The following is a 13,099-nucleotide window of genomic DNA, read 5'->3' on the forward strand; positions in this document are numbered from 1 at the left end:
CAATTATCTGTTAGAGTCATTACTTAGAAATTCAAATGTACATAAAAATAAATCTTTATTAACGGTAGCTATATTGTGGTTTGCAACATCATCAGGCAATTGTAAAATCGTGAAATAGGGGTAAAAATTCTCAAATATGTGGTCACCATGGAGATAAATGCTTATAAAAAGTACTTATCCTACAAGTACAATGTGTGCAATATTCGGCCTCAGAGAGAGAGACGTCCTTTGAGAGGGGAAAGTTATTCAGGCTTAATTGAGGGCCCATCTTGCAGACTGGGAAGCAGTTGAATGTGTCAGAGGAGAAAAGTGTTTGTGCACTAATGGTAGGGTAACAGTGTAATTGATGTGACTAGTTGGGCAGACTGTCACAGAGATGACTTGCTCAGTCGGGGGAGTGGGAGCTGTCAGGTGATAGATGACTCGCACATCTGCTTCATTCACTCCTGGGCCACTAGTTGCTACAACAACTCCAGTGCAGCAGAGAAAATGCAGGACAGTCTCCAAAAGAGGCCGGCTGACATGTCAGGGAAATGTTAACGATGCTAAAGCCCACAGTCGTTACAGATTCCACTCTCATCGGCCTGGAAGTGGAGTAAGGAGGTGTTGACGGAAAACCTGCTCCCAATAATCTCCTGGGATTGACAAATGTAGCCTGTAAAGTTTTCACCTGTGCTGTATTTTAGAACATTTCCACATGGGCATTTTCCTTGTAAAAGAAACCCCTTTTCCCCCCTCCACATTTAAAAGGCTGAGACACGTGAGAATTCAGGTTTAATTTACAATAGATTAGCCATATCATGTGTCATTGGAAGTGATAATCTGCCCAGAATAAAGAGAAAAGGGCGTGAAGGGGATAATGACAGAGGCTTGTCTCTGTCTGACAAAAGCTTTCAGCTTTCATAATATTGATACAAAAGACTCACGCATAAGAAAAGGCAGCTGCTCAAAAAAGCTCTGGTTAAACCTAAACTAGGGTTTTGTGTCTAAGACGCACATCACATTATCTCATGAACAAAACACTTATTTCTCAGAGTGCTTTATATGTGTCACTTATTTACTTTCACTTGCAGTAATCTACCATTTGAATGACAAGGGCAAAATCCCAAATTTGTGTGGATACTTTGAATGTGGTGCTCTAAGGTTACAAGGTGCCCTGAGGTTCCACTAATGTGGATTAATCATGAGGGTTTACACCATCAAACCTTTGAAGCTATACTTTACAGCGCAGCATGCCTTTTTTAAAATAAACAAACAATGTAGTTTAGCTACTGTTCTTGATAATCCACCTGCAGTGTTTTCCAGGCAGGTGCAAAACACCACCACACAGAGGCCATAGTCACTTCATCCCGCATTGAGTCACAAGCACAAAATACCACCTTGTTTGATATCACAGTCTAAGTCAGACACCCTGCAGGATCACTGAAATGCTAATTATACTCTTAGCTGTGTTTCTCCATAAACAGGACCAGGCCCATGCCAAGATGTTCTGGGGTGTAATATCCATGTTGCTCTGAAGTGGGGTTGCATTACCCTTTGGAGTTTTGTTTATAAAAAACACACACACGCAAACACGTGCACTCACCCGTCACCTGCAGTAGTTGGAAATTGGTGATAGCTGCAGATTTATGGTTAGTAGTCTGGCTCACTCCCTGTGTTGTTGCTGGAGACCGGCCACAGCTTCCCTATCTGCTCCCATGACCTGTTACATCAGGTCAGCCCAGCACTCTGCTCCAGCCAGCAATTAGCGTCAAAGCCAACAATGAGTCTTTTAAAATGTACTTAAGGAAGATCCATCCAATTTTCTGTTTTATCATTAGATCGGCCTTCACTGCACAAGTGATGAAGATTTATATCTTAAATAAAAGTTTAACTGATGTTGCTGGCATTTGTTGAAACCAGTGATAGAATTCAGGATTTATTTCCAATTCATATTATGAACCTAAACTTAATTACTTTCTTGATTTCTTGATACAGTCTGTTCTCTTTGGTGTCTGCATGACAGCTACTCACAGAATTAAAGTTACACATGAAACATAGCATCTTGTGTTGACTTTTCCAAAGAAAAACTGAAGATATACCACCACTGAAGAAGGAAATGACTCAATGACAATTTCTCTGTAAGAGAGTTGTTAAATCATACATTTTACAGGGCCTTCATTAACACATAGGCGCTGTGTGTGTGTGTGTGTGTGTGTGTGTGTGTGTGTGTGTGTGTGTGTGTGTGTGTGTGAACTATTCTGTTTCAACAGCTTCCAACATTTCACTCAAACAAGTGGACAGCACTAAAGACAATAATTTGAAGGAGGAGGAGGAGTGAGAAAATGTGTTCTCGAGTTTTTCTCTCCCCCTCGCTCTCTCTGACCATAAATCTTCTGACACATGATTATGTCAGTCATACATTTGTTTTTCCTCTGGTTGAGACATGCACAAGCACCTGAGCACTGCACAGTAAATTGCAGAGCACAAGGTTGTCTTTATGTGATTCCAGAGATACTGTATGGGTGCAGAGCTCATTCATGCACTCTCTTAACAGCATACTGTTTGAGAGTCTGCGATGGAAGCCAGAGATAGCAGACAATATCCACTCCCCACAAGAGAGATCCACAACTGTTTGGCCCTCACAGGGTCTATCTGACTTCCCATGGCCTATCTGATTTTACAGGTAAACACAGTGGTTCAAATAGCTTCAAGGTATTGTCAGCGGAATTAAGGTAAGAACACAGGCTGGATCAGCTCTGTGGGGGGATTTTGAAGGAGCCATTTACAATGATTTGAGTGAACATACCGGCCCGCTTAACCTGCCTTTGAAAGCTTTTGAAAATGTAATCATGGAACAGTAATGCATCTGAGAAATGGAGTAATGAGAACTTTGAGTGAGTATGTCAAAAGCTGCCTTTGATGGTGTGTAGTGTTGTATCTTCAAATGATCTAAGCACCCCATATGATACTTTTCCTTGCTTTTGGAGTGGTTTGGAACAGGGCTATGGAGGGCCCTCATACCTGCCCCCCTCCCCCCCCCAGAAGACGTCACCTGAGCTAAGCTTACAGTAATCCTCCGACGTCTCGGGCGTACTGACACGGGATGTTTTGAACAAAAACACCAAACTCACTACAACCCCTTAAGACTCAGAGACGCTTAGAAAATATCATTGATCTTCATCCAGCGTCATGACAGTCAGCCAGCCAGCCAGCCAGCCAGATTCTTAGCCTGACAGTCCTTCCCTGCCCCTAAAAAAAAAGAAGAAACTGGAATCTTTTCTATTTGATTTGATTGTTTTTATTGGTTTGACAAGACAGCAGGTTCATTATAAACCACAGTCTCACTGGCGAGGCTTCACTCCTCGGTTACCTCCTGATCATGAAACCTTTTCCTCATAAGCACTCACCTCACCAAGACACAATTTTTAAACGAGTTCAGAAACAATGCTGGAAACTGAAACTGGAAACACACTATAATCTTTTCCATTTTTATATTAGACAATCAATTAATCAGTCAACGTTACTGGTGTCTTAATTTTTTATTTCGTCGACTGTCAACAAAGGAAAGGTGCACAAACAAGTAAACATTCTGCGTGTACTTCACTGATGGTGTCATAGCTTCCAAGCTCTTGTCTCTTGGCTGAACAGTTCATAGGGAGTTGCAATGAATTCTCTCCTCTAGCATCTTGTAACCTGTCCAGACATGCTCCTAAATGTATCATTGCAGAAAACTATGAAACAATTTGAGCAGATGCTGCCAGTTTAAATAACTAAACTGTGTGGTCAGAGCTATTATATCATTAATCTTCTCCCTCTCTCCACTCATGCTTTGCCAAGATAAGGAAACACCCTCACCTTCAACCCAAAAGAGGTAAAGAGATACCTGAAAGTACTTCTTTTGATATGTATCCCACAATGCTGGTGACAAAAGTGTTATGAAGTCAGTGCCACAGACCTTTTCAATCATGTTATCTTCATTTCATTCCCTTCTGCTGAATTGCATATCCCAGAACAGATTTTGAAAGGAAATGATTTTTGCTGTAACAACACACACAATTCAAATTGGTGTGTACAGGTCAAAGTGGCCTTTGCATGTGGTTAGTTGCGTACACAGTTCATATTGATGGCATGAACTGTAATAACCACTTGTATGAAGTTGTCTGTCTCTGGCTCCCTGTAAATAATAGTCAGTGTTGGCTGTAAACAAGGTGAAGGCCTCTGTAGAGATGTCTGACAGGTGGTATCTCAGGTCATTCTGTTCATTCCTCTAAACATATTTAATCTTTTCCATTCGTCACTTATTCCCCTACAATGCACACGCATTCTCTGTTAACTTCCTAATCCACTTTAAAAAACTGAATTGAACCAATCAGGTAATGTGCGAATGACCTCAGAGTCGTGGAGGTCATTCTGTGACAGTGCTAGATGATCCTACAGTTCAGTGCAGGGTCAGAGGTTTGTCTGTAGGGCAGGGGAACACAGCTGGATGCTCTGCTCTGAGGTCAGCTTCAGTGATGGTAATGAGATAAAGAATAGGACAAAAGGGAAACAGGGATAAAGAGAGTGATGAATGGGAGAGAATCTCACTTTCACTCGCCTTTAATGATTTTACAGAGGCTTTATACCTACAGTCTGTTGATTTATGGTTTTTGTAATGTTATATTACTGTTGTTGTCTTTACAAGACTGAGCGCAGGCAATACAAATGGCTTTTTTTGGGGGGCTGGCCATTCATTAGTGAGTGTCTCCTCTTGGCCTAGTTAAATCCAGAATGAAAGCCTGATGGGCAGTAACTCCTGAAACTGTGCCAGACAGTAACAAACACCCTAGAGGGTTTCTGGCAGGAAGTCTTTAGATTCTTTGCTCTTTTGCAGCCAAAGAAATGACCCTGTCATGCACTGACAGTGATATTAGTAGGATGTGTAGAGAGAAAACTGCATTATGAGGATCATAGCTAGGAAGTGGGAGTGTATCGCCTATAGTTGCCATAAGGAGGAGGAGTATAAACATGATCCGGACTGTGATCTGATGTCACCAGTGACTCCTGAAAAGGGAACAAAAGCAGTTGGAGCATTGTCACTTGGCACAGATACCACAGCGATCACTTCCATCATAAATCACTGCTTTTCAAAATGATAGGTGTCTGGTGACAGGACGGGTAGGCTGAACAAAGCAGTGTCTGCTGTGACAGAAACTCACATGAAATGGAAGCAGTTCACAGCGCCTGACCTGATGGTTTCTGCGGAGAGGAATATCAGCAGAGCAGATGAGAGAATGAGGATGCATTCCAATTAGGACCTTCTTTGGAAACTATGTCAAACGAGTTGTCTTCATCTCGAGGCAGCCTGATATTATCAGTGGCTGAAAAGGAAATGTACACAACAGCGAATATTGGGAGTGATTATTTTCACTTGTCATTTTGAAATTTTAAGATAAGTCTCTCATCTGTGTATTATGCTGCTAATCGAGAGTGACAGTTTAGACCACCAAATTACTTAGTTACTATACTATTTTTGCATGTATATAATAATAATAATAATGATGTGTATCATATATATATACAGTGGTGTGAAAAAGTGTCTCCAGCTACAGTATCTCCTGCCAAGCTTCATCTTGTAAAAGTTGTAGCTCTCTTGCCAATGTCTTCATCAGCATGAGCATCACTAGTCTTTTGTTTATGTTTTCCTTAAGGCAGCCATAATCAGTATTTTTATATTAACAATTGGATCACATGACTACTTGTATGTGAAAGAGGTTGCTCGCAGTGATCTCACAGAAATTTGTCATCAACTCTACAGTTCTCTTCAGCTCTACAGAGCTTTTCAGCATCTTTCAGCTCGTGTCAGCATGTTTTGGTTTTACGTCTAACATAGTTAGCTGTATGCTACCTGCTTAGCACCAAACAGCAGGCAAAGTCAGCGACTAGCTAGCAGCTAAAGACCCAGATATTTCCCTCAGGAGTTGGTGGAGACCCAATATCACAAATTACAAATTTGCCTCAAGGGGCTTATATATGTATATATATATATATATATATATATATATATATATATATATATATATACCAATGGCTAGAGCGGGCTGGATTGAAGGACAGCACAGAGGCACTCATCATGGCTGCACAGGAGCAGGCCCTGAGCACCAGAGCAATAGAGGCCCAGATCTACCACACCAGACAAGACTCAAGGTGTAGGCTGTGCAAAGAGGCCCCTGAGACAATCCAGCACATAACTGCAGGGTGTAAGATGCTGGCAGGAAAAGCATACATGGAGCGCCGTAACCAAGTAGCTGGCATAGTGTACAGGAACATCTGCACTGAGTATGGACTGAAAACCCTGAGCTGGAGAAGGCCTGGAAGGTGAAGGCAACAGTCGTGCCCGTGGTCATTGGAGCACTCGGGGCAGTGACCCCCAAACTGGAGGAGTGGCTACAGCAGATCCCTGGAAGAACACCAGACATCTCGGTCCAGAAGAGTGCAGTACTGGGAACAGCAAAGATACTGCGCAGAACCTTCAAGTTCCCAGGAGGACCCAAGCTCGAAGGATGAGACCACCCGCGGAGGGTGAAGGACAAAGTTTTTTATACATATATATATATATATATATATATATAGTGGTGTGAAAAAGTGTTTGCCCCCTTCCTGATTTCTTATTTTTTTGCATGTTTGTCAAACTGAAATGTTTCAGATCATCAAAAAATTTATATATTAGTCAAAGATAACACAAGTAAACACAAAATGCAGTTTTTAAATGAAGGTTGTTATTATTAAGGGAAAACAAAATCCAAACCTACATGGCCCTGTGTGAAATAGTGATTGCCCCACCTGTTAAAACAAAACTGTGGTTTATCACACCTGAGTTCAATTTCTCTAGCCACACCCAGACCTGATTACTGCCACACTTGTTCTCAATCAAGAAATCACTTAAAGAGGACTTGCCTGACAAAGTGAAGTAGACCAAAAGATCTTCAAAAGCTAGACATCATGCCGAGATCCAGAGAAATTCAGGAACAAATGAGAAAGAAAGTAATTGAGATCTATCAATCTGGAAAAGGTTATAAAGCCATTTCTAAAGCTTTGGGACTCAAGTGAACCACAGTCAGAACCATTATCCACTAATGGTGAAAACATGGAACAGAGGTGAACCTTCCCAGGAGTGGCCAAAATTACCCCAAGAGCGCAGCGACGACTCATCCAAGAGGTCACAAAAGACCCCACATCCAAAGAACTGCAGGCCTCACTTGCCTCAGTTAAGGTCAGTGTTCATGACTCTACTATAAGAAAAAGACTGGGCAAAAATGGCCTGCATGGCAGAGTTCCAAGACAAAAACCACTGCTGAGCAAAAAAAACATTAAGGCTCCTCTCATTTTGCCAGAAAACATCTTGATGATCACCAAGACTTTTGGGAAAATACTCTGTGGACTGACAAGACAAAAGTTGAACTTTTTGGAAGGTGTGTGTCCCATTACATCTGGCGTAAAAGTAACACCGCATTTCAGAAAAAGAACATCATACCAACAGTAAAATATGGTGGTGGTAGTTTGATCGTCTGGGGCTGTTTTGCTGGAAGACTGTGATAAATGGAACCATGAATTCTGCTGTCTATCAAAATCTCCTGAAGGAGAATGTCCGGCCATCTGTTCGTGACCTCAAGCTGAAGCGAACTTGGTTTCTGCAGAAGGACAATGATCCAAAACACACCAGCAAGTCCACCTCTGAATGGCTGAAGAAGAACAAAATGAACGAATGAAGATGAATGACTTTGGATTAGGGAGCAATCATTATTTGACACAGGGCCATGTAGGTTTGGATTTTGTTTTCTCTTAATAATAACAACCTTCATTTAAAAACTGCATTTTGTGATTTTGTGTTTACTTGTGTTATCTTTGACTAATATTTTAATATTTAAATTAGTTTGATGATCTGAAACATTTCAGTGTGACAAACATGCAAAAAAATAAGAAATCAGGAAGGGGGCAAACACTTTTTCACACTTTTATATATATATATATATATATATATATATATATATATATATATATATATATATATATATATCCATATTCTATATATATATCCCCGTTAGGGGTCGCGGGTGACTGGAGCCTATCACAGACAAGGACAGACAACCATTCACTCACACATTCATTCAATACGGGCAATTTAGAGTTATCAATTAACCTACACATGCATGTCTTTGGACGGTGGGAGGAAGCCGGAGAACCCGGAGAGAACCCACGGTAACACGGGGAGGACATGCAGACTCCACCCAGAGAGATTGTGTGATGTTGGTCCGGTCCGGGAATCGAACCCACGAACCCACGATCTCCTTATTGGGAGGCAGGAGCTGTAGCCGCTCTGCCACCGTGCACCCCATATATATATATATATATATATATATATATATATATAAAAACTTCTGTCCTTCACCCTCCGCGGGTGGTCTCATCCTTTGAGCTCGGGTCCTACCAGAGGCCTGGGAGCTTGAGGGTTCTGCGCAGTATCTTGATGTAGCCTAGTCTAGTCTCTCATGTTCCTATATGTACAGATTGTAAAGCCCATTGAGGCAAATTTGTGATTTGTGATATTGGGTCTCCACCATCTCCTGAGGGAAATATCTGGGTCTTTAGCTGCTAGCTAGTCGCTGACTTTGCCTGCTGTTTGGTGCTAAGCAGGTAGCATACAGCTAATGATGAAAAATTGCTATGAGATCACTACAAGCAACCTCTTTCACATACAAGTAGTCATGTGATCCAATTGTTAATATAAAAATACTGATTATGGCTGCCTTAAGGAAAACAAAAACTAAAGACTAGTGATGCTCATGCTGATGAACACATTGGCAAGAGAGCTACAACTTTTACAAGACGAAGCTTGGCAGGAGATACTGTAGCTGAAGACATCCACACCAGAGCAGCCTATAACAGGTGGAAGCTTGCTGCAGGTGGCAGGCCTTCAAAGGCAGCAGTACGAGACGTGTTTAGACATCAAACAACTGAGAAGCTGCATATAGGGAAGCTGCATGCTACCATTGTAAAGTAATGAGCACCCACAGGGTCAGTGAGGTCTGGGCAGATGAACAGTAGAATAATCATGTCTCAGTTTTACATATAAAATCTGCAACACTGAGGAGTATTGCAACTCTTAAAGGTAATGAGCAGGCACCCGGGGGGCACAAACATGCAAAAATAACTATGACTCAAATATTTAGCAAGGCATCACAGGAAAATATGGCATAAATGATCCAATCTGGGCAATACTTGGTGAGTTGTAGCAGATAAAATAGCCACTTCTGGCTGTTTTTGTTTTTCAATCAACTGATGTCACCATTATTGATAATCAGGGAAAAGAAGAATGGTCGTAGTATTTTGAGGGAATGCAAAGGAACAGTCGCCCCCTACAGTCAGGGACCAGTACCAAAAAGAGTCTCCACTGCTGCTCCTGATGAGTGTAACGTCGGATTACAACATTCTGTATTCTTATCAACTTAGGCACTATTTCTCTGAGACGAAATAAAAAGGAAAACAGAGTCAGAATGTGACGGGTTCGTCAGAGCTCTAATGACAGGTTTATCTTGAAGAGAGACAGAGACAAACATTACCTCAGAGCTGCCTCCTCCAGTGCTATGCTGCAGACTTGCCCCAAAGACAGCATAATTTCACTGAGTCTGTACTGATCTGTCCTGGGGGAAATTCCTTTCTACTACTGTCCCTCTCTGCAGCAGACTGCAGTTGTCAGTGTTGGGTCATATGATGATATATTTGTGTGTTTCTACAATGGAAAAATTCCACCATCGTGAACACATGCATGAGCAGCAAGGCTGAAAGCTCAAACTGGAGACACGTGCAGGATAAAGATGGAGACCAGACAAGCTGTGTTAGACAGCGAACACAAAGCTCAGGTGAAATCTACTTGGTGGATCATTAAAGCCAAATTCTCATCCAAATAAAAAACTCTCAACTCTGTCCCTTACAAAAATGGACCAATGACTGAAAGTGAAACAAAAGAAAATTCCTTTTGCTTATAGTAACTGGTTAGATGTACTGTACAATGTAAGAAAGACTTGGTCCCTCCTTCCACAAGCTGCCTCAAAGCCAGTCAGGCAGGTTTTCTGTAATTACATGAAAAATGGCTTTGGTCCCTCCGGGGTTTTGGCCACATCTGAGACACAGAAGAGGTGTCTTTGCGTGCTTATGTGTGTGTGTGTGTGTGTGTAATTGAGAAATGGGAAGCACTGACAAATAGAAGAAACAGTGAGGGGTTATGTGTATATGTGAATGGTCATTTCTCATTTTGTTACCTGTTTGTTTGATACTAATGCTGGAAAGCGCTTAACAAGTTTAATCTGACATAATAATCAAATTCTTCCTTGATATAAAGTACAGAACAGTCACTAAAGTTTAAAAACCGACACCAGTCAAATCTCAATTAACAGTTCTGTCAACATCACGAATAAGACAAATCATACTGTTGCAGTCTGTTTCAAACTGTGTAAAACTCTAAATGCCACTGGCATAAAGCATCCCTGTGGTTTATTCTAGAAGTCTTTCATGATTTGTGTTAAATTGTGCGAGATTCCTTCCTAAATCCTGGTAATCAATCAAAACCTTTCGAAAACAAGCCTTGGGCAACATATTCAGGAAAAACCCTGCTGTTTCAGAGCTGCGGAGAAGATGTTGAAGATGATGTAGGTGAGTATGAACCCTCCTCTCCAGGGTGAACTTATGATTAATCTAAATCGTGTCAACAAAATCAATATTTTGTTCTGCACAAGAAACAAGCGCATTGAAATTCACAATATCGGCTAGCTAGGCTAGCTGATTTGATAGATTTGAGAGCAGAATCTGTCTGGAGTACAGAGGCCTGCCAGATGCTTCTATATCAACACCTCTTTTATCACCTGAAGAGAGTCATTCTGCCAACTATGACAGTAATTCCATCTGAGAGGGCCACACTGACAGAGGTATCATCCCAGCATCGATGAGTGGGACTGACTGAGTGCACACATTTACGTTTTGGTAACATTTTAGTTTTCTGAGAATTCTCCCGGGTAGTGAGCACTGTCGGCCAATGTTTGGACTTCCTGAATTTATGTATTCAATAAAAAGAAGAGCAGCACATTCCTTCAGAGTTCTGTGCCAACCTGCATAACTGTATTTGCACAATGGAAGCCTCTTTTCATGTGTAGGAGAACGGCAATAAAAGGGTTACCATGATGGCAGGTTAATCCTCCTATATTAACACCCAAGAACAGAATGATTTAACATCAAAACTCCAGATGCTTGATGACGGTAAAGGCAAAGGAAACAGTCAACACGCTGCCTGATGACTTTCTGGCTTAAGTAAACAGAGTGTCTTATAGTAAGAAAAATGTATGCTGTTTTACACTTGTCTTATTGTACAAATAGTCATGAAGAGTGTCTCATGCTATAATCAACTAATCAAGTGGCAACAGCAGGCAGGTCAGCAGGCATATAGTGCAGGGAACATGCCAAAATGCAGCAGTGTGCTTTAAATAGCCTCAGGTGTTTAGGTAAGTTGACTTGTGTGTTTTATGGGAAGGATAAGTGCCCCTGCGCACTGTGGGAAACTAAAAGATGGATTTGGCAGCTACTCATTATATTCACAACTGCTAATTAAAATGTGGTAAACATGTTTGTTTATTTATCATTGTTTATCACCTTCTCACTCATGAAAACAGCAGAGTTAGCAAGTTTGTTTAAGGCATACCTGTTGTCGTGTGCATGTCATAACTTCACATGTGGTGATTCCTGCCTGTTCTTGTGTGCTGGAACATCTTAATTTAAAAGGGTTCACGATTTGAAACAATGCATCCGATTCAAGCCTAGAAAAAGAACAGGCATGTTTTCAGTAAGTTAAAGTCTAGCAAATGTGAGTGCATCAAACAGATTAAGGCGTTTTAAAAGCCTATTGTGCCAAATTTTGTTTCTTGCACACAAATCACCAGAGGGAGTTTAGAGCACTTGACTAGCCAAATTAAGTTCATTAGTTCATTGTCCTAAGAAATAATGGCTAGAAAACTACAATAAATGGACTCTTCCACCTAGATTTATGTTTTGATTGCAGGGCTAACCTTATTACTATTCATTATTTTTATGATTTTTTTGCAAGGCCCAAAATATCCTTGCTTAGATTTTTTCTAATATATGTCTGATCAATCTGAAGCTAATCTCTCAAATCGCATTATGTTCCAACTTCATATCCAGTCATACTATTTTTGGATTCTGTTTTTTTTTTTGTGAACACCAATAACTAATCCCTTTCCACATTTTCTTTTGAGAACAACGTGCCACAGCACAGTCCACAACTGTATGACGATTGCACCTTGAAGAGGAAAAATGCCTTTTGAAATAACAAACACTTGAAGCCAGCTTATTACTTGGGTGACATTGTTTCTTCCAAGGCAAGCCTCAACTCTTCATCATTATACAACTCTGCCCATTGCTCACCCACAGAAAATGTATTACCCTCACTCTACAGATCCATGTAGAGTAGACAGTATGCATTCCATAGCAGGTTGGTTGTGAGAGCCAAGCAGTTTGTATGGAATTCCTTGCGCCAGCTGATGAGATGTCAGGTATGAAACCACACCTCCAGTGCTTTTGACCACAAATAGATTATTGCAGATTAAATTGTCTTTCAAGGACACAAACGATACCATGTTTATGTGTACAGTAGGTTATTGTGAACAAGACTAAGAGTCTATTTCCGTCTGGAACAAAGTGGTGGGCCGACCAACAGTACAACATTGCCATCCCCAAAAGCCACACTGCTAGCATGACTAACAACAGCATTAATTTATGTAGGATGTTCATGTACAATCTATTTTTGACATTGTAAGCTTCAGAGCCTTGCATTCATGTCTCTGCTCTATCGCAGTCCATATTTTGCTGATAATGCTATTTTTACTCTGGAGTTTGCATACTAATTCAGTTATCTTCACAAGGTTTTGTTGTTTGCATAACCGATCTGATGGGGAGGCAACGTGACTGGGTGTGGACTGGGAAACGCACTTGCCTCAGGACCTCAGGGCGTCTGTTCTGCACAAAGTGCAGAAGAGAGAAATACTGTCCTGCCATTTTCTGTAGTCCTCTGTGT

Source organism: Siniperca chuatsi, linkage group LG10, assembly GCF_020085105.1.
Source record: "Siniperca chuatsi isolate FFG_IHB_CAS linkage group LG10, ASM2008510v1, whole genome shotgun sequence".
Taxonomy (NCBI): domain Eukaryota; kingdom Metazoa; phylum Chordata; class Actinopteri; order Centrarchiformes; family Sinipercidae; genus Siniperca; species Siniperca chuatsi.